The following is an 8269-nucleotide window of genomic DNA, read 5'->3' as shown; positions in this document are numbered from 1 at the left end:
AGTTTTAAAGTAGTGTAAAGCCTTTAGTGTCTCCAGAGGGAGCTGTGTGAAGTCTGCTAAATGTCCTCTAGTGATGTCACTCGAGTCAGCGCCAGTCGGGGCTGAAGACGAAAAGTTTGAAACTGAAACAAATGTGCTGGTGTGGAGTTAGAAAGCAGTGAGCTCAGCAGACCTCTGCAGCCCGCTGCTCCTCTCTGCTGCAGGCTACGCTAGCCGCTAGCTAGCATAACACGCCCCAATCTCTGAACCGAACTGTCAGTGGTCGGGTTGCATTATGGGTAATGTAGGCGCCAGGTTTGAATGAATGTGTGGAATAAAAAAGACGATATCTCTGGTTCTGCTGCATCAAATTTGATCCTTTTTGCTTTTGAAACGTGAGTCCGCCAGCGTTACAGAAGTGCAATGATAAATCAGAGGAGTGCTCTTTTAAAAGTTGCCTTCATCATTAGTTTACCGTAACATTTACGAACCTCTTCACCTCCACAGATGCTGGACTTCAAAGATGAATGGTAAGAACCTCCTTTTTGTTGTAGGAGTTTTGCTTTCAAAACTCTTTTGCACAAGACAACTCTTTATGTTGTGCAATCCCACAAGTACGAATTCTACAACACTACAGCACGAACTTCAAAATGTCTGCTTGAGTTTTTGATATCATGATACTTTCTGTAATAATCTATTTGAAGCAGAGCATGTCTGTATTTGACTTCTTCAGTCTCCACTTTTCATTTGAGTCATCCCTCTCCTGATCCTGTCAGTTTGATGCACTCTCTCATTGTCTTGTCTAATGTCTAATGTCTAATTCCTTCCACACAGACTTCCTTTGGATTCTCTCCCAGACACCTTTGCCATATTTCACAATTCATCGTCCGAATGTGTCAGCTACTGGTTTGTTCAAATGTGATGACGGTCAGTGAAGTGCAGGTGAGAGGTTATCTGTGGAGGGAGGAGCGACTTCCTCTGGCAGCCGTTCTGCTCTCACATTCCTGGAAATGTACAGTTCTTGGCAAAATTTAAGATTTAAAAAAACAACAACACTGACCTACATTAGTACATGATAACCACATCATAAAAAACACAAGGCAGCGCAATTTGCAACCAGCATCATTATCTGTTGGCATCGACTAAAATCTCTTTCAGACAAGCACCTCGCTGGGCAACTTTACATCCTGTGGACTCTGAAAGACAACAGCAGGGACAGAGAGTGAGACAGCGTGTGAGTGAGTGACAGACAGGGACAGAGAGTGAGACAGCGTGTGAGTGAGTGACAGACAGAGACAGAGAGTGAGACAGACAGGGACAGAGAGTGAGACAGCGTGTGAGTGAATGACAGACAGAGACAGACAGGGACAGACAGTGAGACAGCGTGTGAGTGAGTGACAGACAGGGACAGAGAGTGAGACAGCGTGTGAGTGAATGACAGACAGAGACAGAGAGTGAGACAGCGTGTGAGTGAATGACAGACAGAGACAGAGAGTGAGACAGCGTGTGAGTGAGTGACAGACAGAGACAGAGAGTGAGACAGCGTGTGACTGAATGACAGACAGAGACAGAGAGTGAGACAGCGTGTGAGTGAGTGACAGACAGGGACAGAGAGTGAGACAGACAGGGACAGAGAGAGTGAGACAGCGTGTGAGTGAGTGACAGACAGGGACAGAGAGTGAGACAGCGTGTGAGTGAGTGACAGACAGAGACAGAGAGTGAGACAGCGTGTGAGTGAGTGACAGACAGAGACAGAGAGTGAGACAGACAGGGACAGACAGTGAGACAGCGTGTGAGTGAGTGACAGACAGAGACAGAGAGTGAGACAGCGTGTGAGTGAGTGACAGACAGAGACAGAGAGTGAGACAGACAGGGACAGAGAGTGAGACAGCGTGTGAGTGAGTGACAGACAGGGACAGAGAGTGAGACAGCGTGTGACTGAATGACAGACAGAGACAGAGAGTGAGACAGCGTGTGAGTGAATGACAGACAGAGACAGAGAGTGAGACAGCGTGTGAGTGAGTGACAGGCAGGGACAGAGAGTGAGACAGACAGGGACAGAGAGTGAGACAGCGTGTGAGTGAGTGACAGGCAGGGACAGAGAGTGAGACAGCGTGTGAGTGAGTGACAGGCAGGGACAGAGAGTGAGACAGCGTGTGAGTGAGTGACAGGCAGGGACAGAGAGTGAGACAGCGTGTGAGTGAGTGACAGACAGAGACAGAGAGTGAGACAGCGTGTGAGTGAGTGAGTGACAGACAGAGACAGAGAGTGAGAGACAGACAGGGACAGAGAGGGAGAGAGAGTGAGACAGCGTGTGAGTGAGTGACAGGCAGGGACAGAGAGTGAGACAGCGTGTGAGTGAGTGACAGACAGGGACAGAGAGTGAGAGAGGCAGGGACTGAGAGTGAGACAGACAGGGACAGAGAGTGAGACAGGCAGGGACAGAGAGTGAGACAGGCAGGGACAGAGAGTGAGACAGGCAGGGACTGAGAGAGAGACAGACAGAGACAGAGAGTGAGACAGGCAGGGACTGAGAGTGAGACAGACAGGGACAGAGAGTGAGACAGGCAGGGACAGAGAGTGAGACAGGCAGGCAGTGTGAAACAGCTGCTTCCTGCTGTGTAAACTGTTATGTTCCCACAGCATTCCTCACCAAACGATAAACAAACAAACAGCATCTATAAACCAGATTCTCACCTCACAACTGACTGATTGATCTGACTGATTGATCTGACTGATTGATCCGTCTGATCGGCGGGGAATCAGCTGTGCGTGATTCAGTCTGCGGTTTGAAAAAGCCATTCTGCCTTAAGGGAGCTGTGCGCTGCAACTGTTTCACGGTGAACAAAAGAAGGAACTATTGCTGCACGCAGGACCTGTTTGCTCGTTCAGGTTCCTGACTGCTGTTTTGAGAAAGACTCGTGAACCGGTCCTTTAAAGTCCCAACAGCAGTCTGACTGAGTCGACATCAGCTCACGCGTCAACACGACTCCGGTCTGAAGCGAGTGGCAACACATCAGCACCAACACAGAGACTCCGCACCTGCTGACGATCACTGTTGCAGGTTCATGGCTTCATTAATGTCTTTAATGCACAAACAAAATAAAAACCATTAAATACCACACGCTAAAGAGCAGTTGTCAGACCGGCACTCCCTCCCTGTGTTTACCTTTCAACTTCAACATTAAATATCACGATAACGCGTCTTTGATTTGTGGAATCGTTGGTCATTGAGTTTTAAAATCCATCGGCGACGCAGCCTTCAGATCATCATTTCAGTGCGCTGACAGACTGTTTGTGTGAGCGCTGTCACTGCCAGCACATGTGCATAACGAGGCTGTCTCTCCACAGTTCCCACAGTCAGTGATTGATTGCAGGCTGTAAATTCTCCTCTTCGTCTCCTGCCTGAGTGACGGAGTCGAGTTACAGAGAGAGTCTCAGAGAGGGGTTTTCTCCCCAAATGTACACAAAGACTTCCTTTTCAGCAGTAAGATGAACCTGTTCACCTGCAGTACATCACGTTTTTCATTTCATCCAATGTGCATGTGTTATTTATTGTGTTTTTATTATTTAACTCACTCTGTTTGCCAGTAAAGCTCATTTTAAGCAGATAAACTCTGATACTTTTCAGTCTTTTAAAAGAAAGATAAAAAATGTTTATGGAGAGAGGAATCAGGAAGAAACTTGTATTTTTTCTGTATGTAAATGAGCCTATGCGTGCACAGCAGATGGATGTAGAACAGGTGAGATTTATCATTTTTAAAGAAGTACGGTGTGAGTACGCATGTTTGATACATTTAAATCAAATATCAAAGTTTGTTTCCTACGGAGAGTTCCTAACTTGTTCCATCCACGTTTGATAAATGAGGCCCCGTGTACTGGATCTGTAGGATTTTATTCTGAAAAGCTCAGGAAGCAACATTGTCATTCTAGTGTGTCTGTGCGTGTGCATGTGTGTGTGTGTGTGTTGTTGGGTGGTAAAGGAGGTTCAGACAGGTGTTGGGGTTCTGTTAGACTCATCATCGCCGTGGTAATGTCCTCCCGGTCGTCACGCCAACTCACCCTCCTGAAGAAGTTCCCACGATGGGCGGGGTCAAAGGTCAGCTCCTAGACGGATGTAGGGAGGGAGGAGGAGGGTGGGAAATACAGGGAGGAGAGAGAAGGATGAAGGGTTTTTTAGATTTCTTTGGCCCATATTTGGTTTTTTCTCACACACACATATACCTTTTCATTACGTTCACGCTTTATGTGATCAAATTCATATTTTTCCATTAATGGAGGACAGAGAAAATATACCAGAAGATTCTGAATCATTATGTCAATCATCAACTCACGCGTACATACATAACACTGAATATAATAAGTATTCTTACGTAAGTGTATTAGTACCATTATCTGTTCATGTACAGACAAAATACAAGCCGGAGTCATAACCGGTGAAGTAGATGCAGAGCATGTGTTATAGTACAATCCCAAACATTATCGTTTCCATTTCAATGGTAGCAATCTTCTGTCGGCGCTGAAGGCAGAAGTCTTTACTGAGAGACAGCAAGTGCATTCACGGTTTACATGTGAAACATTAGGCGCGGCAGGAAAATCCACTTTGTACTTTACTCTTATTTTAATTTTATACTTATATCCACTTTGTACTTCATTTATCTGGCCTGTATTATAGCGTATTATATTCCGATTTGCTTACTTCTATTCCTGTGTGCACTGACGTGACAGCGAGCAGCTGTAACGAAAGAGTTTCCCCTTGGGGATCAATAAAGTATTTCTGATTCTGATAATCCATATAAAAACCAAAGTGTAAAAGCAACAGTAAGTGCATTCACGGTTCACCATTTTACATATAAAACATTCGTTGCGGCAGGAATACAATACGGGTTCCAAATACATCGTGACCCCGGCTTTACCAAACACCACACACACACAAACACACACACTCCGGAGGATAAACAGGGTTTTTACTTTCTTGTGGCCTCTGCTTCCCGTGCAGTGACCTGCAGAGGGCTGGGTGGCCCTCAGTGTGTGTGTGTGTGTGTGTGTGTGTTTGTGTCTGTGTGTGTGTGTGTGTGTGTGTGTGTGTGTGTGTGTGTGTGTGAGAAAGATTTATGCCACTTAAAGCGTCGAGGTCCAGCTGAGACAAACCAGGGTCATATGGGAAGGAGGTATGTGTGTGTGTGTGTGTGTGTGTGTGTGTGTGTGTGTGTGTGTGTGTGTGTGTGTGTGACCACAGTTGCCGTCTGCTCTCAGCAGCAGTTCCTGTTCACGCTGCAGCAAAAAACCACTTCGCATCCTGTAAAAAGGCCGAGAGGTTTATCAGAGCTGCAGGACATGAGGAGGAGGAGGAGGAGGAGGAGGAGGAGGAGGAGGAGGAGGAGGAAGAAGGGAAGTGAAGGAGGAAGAAAACGGCAGAGAGGGAACAAGACGAGGACAGAAAGAAATGGAGGAAGAAAGAGGAGGACAGTCCGTCCCACACCCACACAGCTCAGTGCTTCATTAATATATTAAGAATGAATCACGGTGGAGACAGACGGTCTTTACACAGCCGACCTGAGGTTACACTGCACGTACTGGCAGCCATTTTGGCGTGCTCCTCCGTGGTTTAGGGGCGTTGTTGTTGTTGTTGCGATCTTCTGCACTCGATGCTCCACCTGTTGGATGCTGCTGCGCTCTGATTTGGGGACGGAGGTCTGATCAGGACGTCTGATTAAACAAACCGTCAGTTCATCCAGATCAGTGGTGGAAAGTAACCAAGTACATTTACAAGCACTGCACTAAAGTCCAAATCTGAGGTACTTGTACTTCACTTCAGTATTTCCATTTTATGCTACGTTTATTTGACATTTATATAATACGATGCAGCACTATACTGTTAATCTACCCAGTGGTATGTACAATTTACTCCACATTGACAAACTACAACATTAAAATGCTCTTCCATGTATTTGTTAGCGATAAAAATGCCATTTCTTTACACTGTGAAAGGAGCCGTTCTGCATACTTTAAGTACATTTAGCTGATAACACTTCTGCAGCATTTTGAATTCAGGACTTTTATGTGTAAAGGAATATTTTTGGACATTCTACTTTTACTTAAAGCCACAGATACCAGATTATTTTCTTTTTACAGAGCATTTGAGTTATTGATTGCTGTCGGGAAGTAAAGAGAATTTCAACAAATATGACAAATACATGCCTCTGAAAGACATTACCTACCCCAGCTTTAAGTAAAGGATCCGAATACTTCTTCCACCGCTGATCCGGATGATCTAAACCGGCTGAAATGTATCGTTTAATCCCTCTTTGCACAGGAAAACTGAGTGTGCACCACTACAGTGAGCACAGCAGGTCAAAGTTCAAGCAGGAAGTGGGACTGTAAACTGTGATGGATGATTGCAGACGGTTTGGGTGATTATTTCGCTGTTCGTCTTCGTTTTTTCTTCCAAATACGTTTGACTCACCGGTAACGTCACTGATAAACAAAAGGCAACAAAACGCGACACTTAGAGAAAAGTGAACAGGTCGCACAGCACAGCAGGAGTGTGTTGTGACGGAGCTGCTGAAGAGGTTCAAACCCCCCCAAAATCAGCTGCTGTGACCCTGGAAGGTCAGAGGTCATCCAGAGAGGAAGTGACAGCGCAACAGAAATAGAGGCAACGGACAGACGGACTGGGAGCTGTGTGTGTGTGTGTGTGTGTGTGTGTGTGTGTGTGTGTGTTAGAGGTCAGAGAGGTGAGAAGGGATGAATGAGAACGAGTGTGGGAGAGAGAAGGAATGGGAGGTTTACAGGCTGAGACGAAGCCCTCCTCCACAGGTAACCCTCAAGCTTAAACCTGCATCAGGGGCCAACCGGTGAAGCTTAAAGGCAGCAAATGGAAGAAGGGAAAGTAGTACATTTAATGAGCAAATGTTTAAAAATGCAAAATATGTAGGCCAGTATACACAGACAGACCAGGACTGGATGGATAACTGAGCGACAGTTTATCCACGCAGTTCCTGTGTTCAGCAACTCCACTGGTTCCCTGGTAGCCAAGACTCGAGGAAGAGCAACATAACCCCCCAACGTGTCATTTTTACACTTCTGTTTGTGTACAGATCAAAACAAACGAGATATAACGTGTTTATTAGTGAGGCTTAGAGGCTTTCCACGCCTCGACTCCAGCGCTGAACACACAGATCCATCTGAACACCTCGCTCCCAAAAAGGAAGTGAATAAGTGTATTTCCCAAAATGCTGTACTGTTCCTTTAAGTGTTAAGACCTCATTAATGCTACTACCATACTCTCCGCTGTCGTTATGGAAACGGCAGCTGTTTCTTCCAATTACTTTTCATACTAAAATGGTAGCTTACAGTTTAGCTGTGAGTCAGGATGTCACAGTGGTTCTGACACCTGTTCATTAACTGATGACTGCAGGATGAACTGCTCGCTATATAAATCCCTACTGATCTACTAAACCTTTTATATCTATTCCAGTTTTCCAGTCTTTCATGGTTTTGTTCTCTAACGTTCTACTGTCAGATATATTACAAATAATAGTAGTTTGAATTGTTGACTCAAATTTAGAATAGAGAAAGAAGCATCAGAGCGAGTGATGCGGAGCCATGACATGACATCGCATGAAAATAAAATCAAGAGGAAGAAGTGGCCTTTCCCTAAATCACTGGAAACGTGTTTGCTCCCAGTTTTGAATGACGTTGAAAATTTATTAGGAAACACACTCGGGACGTCAAACGACACCAGATCTTACCCTGTTAAGACGATCAAATTTAAAAAGGCCGAGTGTGTGTGATAACACGGACAAGAAACGACATGATTTCTGGCTTGGGACGGTTTCCAACCCGTCTGATCGTCCAACAGCTTGAGTTTCTTCTTTCCAGTGCTGACGTAGACATTAACTTGGTGAGTAATAATCCTCGTCCCTCGGGACACGTTGGCGTGTGTGTATTTGCATTTGCATGTATGTGTGTAGTCCGCTTCCTTTTCCATGTGCGACCATACAGTAACTTTAACACTGAAAACAGGAAACAGTGGAGCAAAAGGGTACGCACACACACACACACACACACACACACACACACACACACACACACACACACTGAGACACTAAGAAAAACCCCACTTGAGGCTCCTGCAGGTTGTCAGCTACCGAACAATAATATATTATTGTTCAGTCTGAACAATCAGTTTGGGCATCAGTTCCTTCTTTCTACTGCTGCCATTTGGAAACGGACTTTCAGCAACCGCAGAGCAGTTTAAAAACACAACGTGCCGGCACGGGGCAGG

Source organism: Siniperca chuatsi, linkage group LG7 (assembly GCF_020085105.1).
Source record: "Siniperca chuatsi isolate FFG_IHB_CAS linkage group LG7, ASM2008510v1, whole genome shotgun sequence".
NCBI lineage: Eukaryota > Metazoa > Chordata > Actinopteri > Centrarchiformes > Sinipercidae > Siniperca > Siniperca chuatsi.
This window is presented reverse-complemented; position numbering follows the sequence as displayed.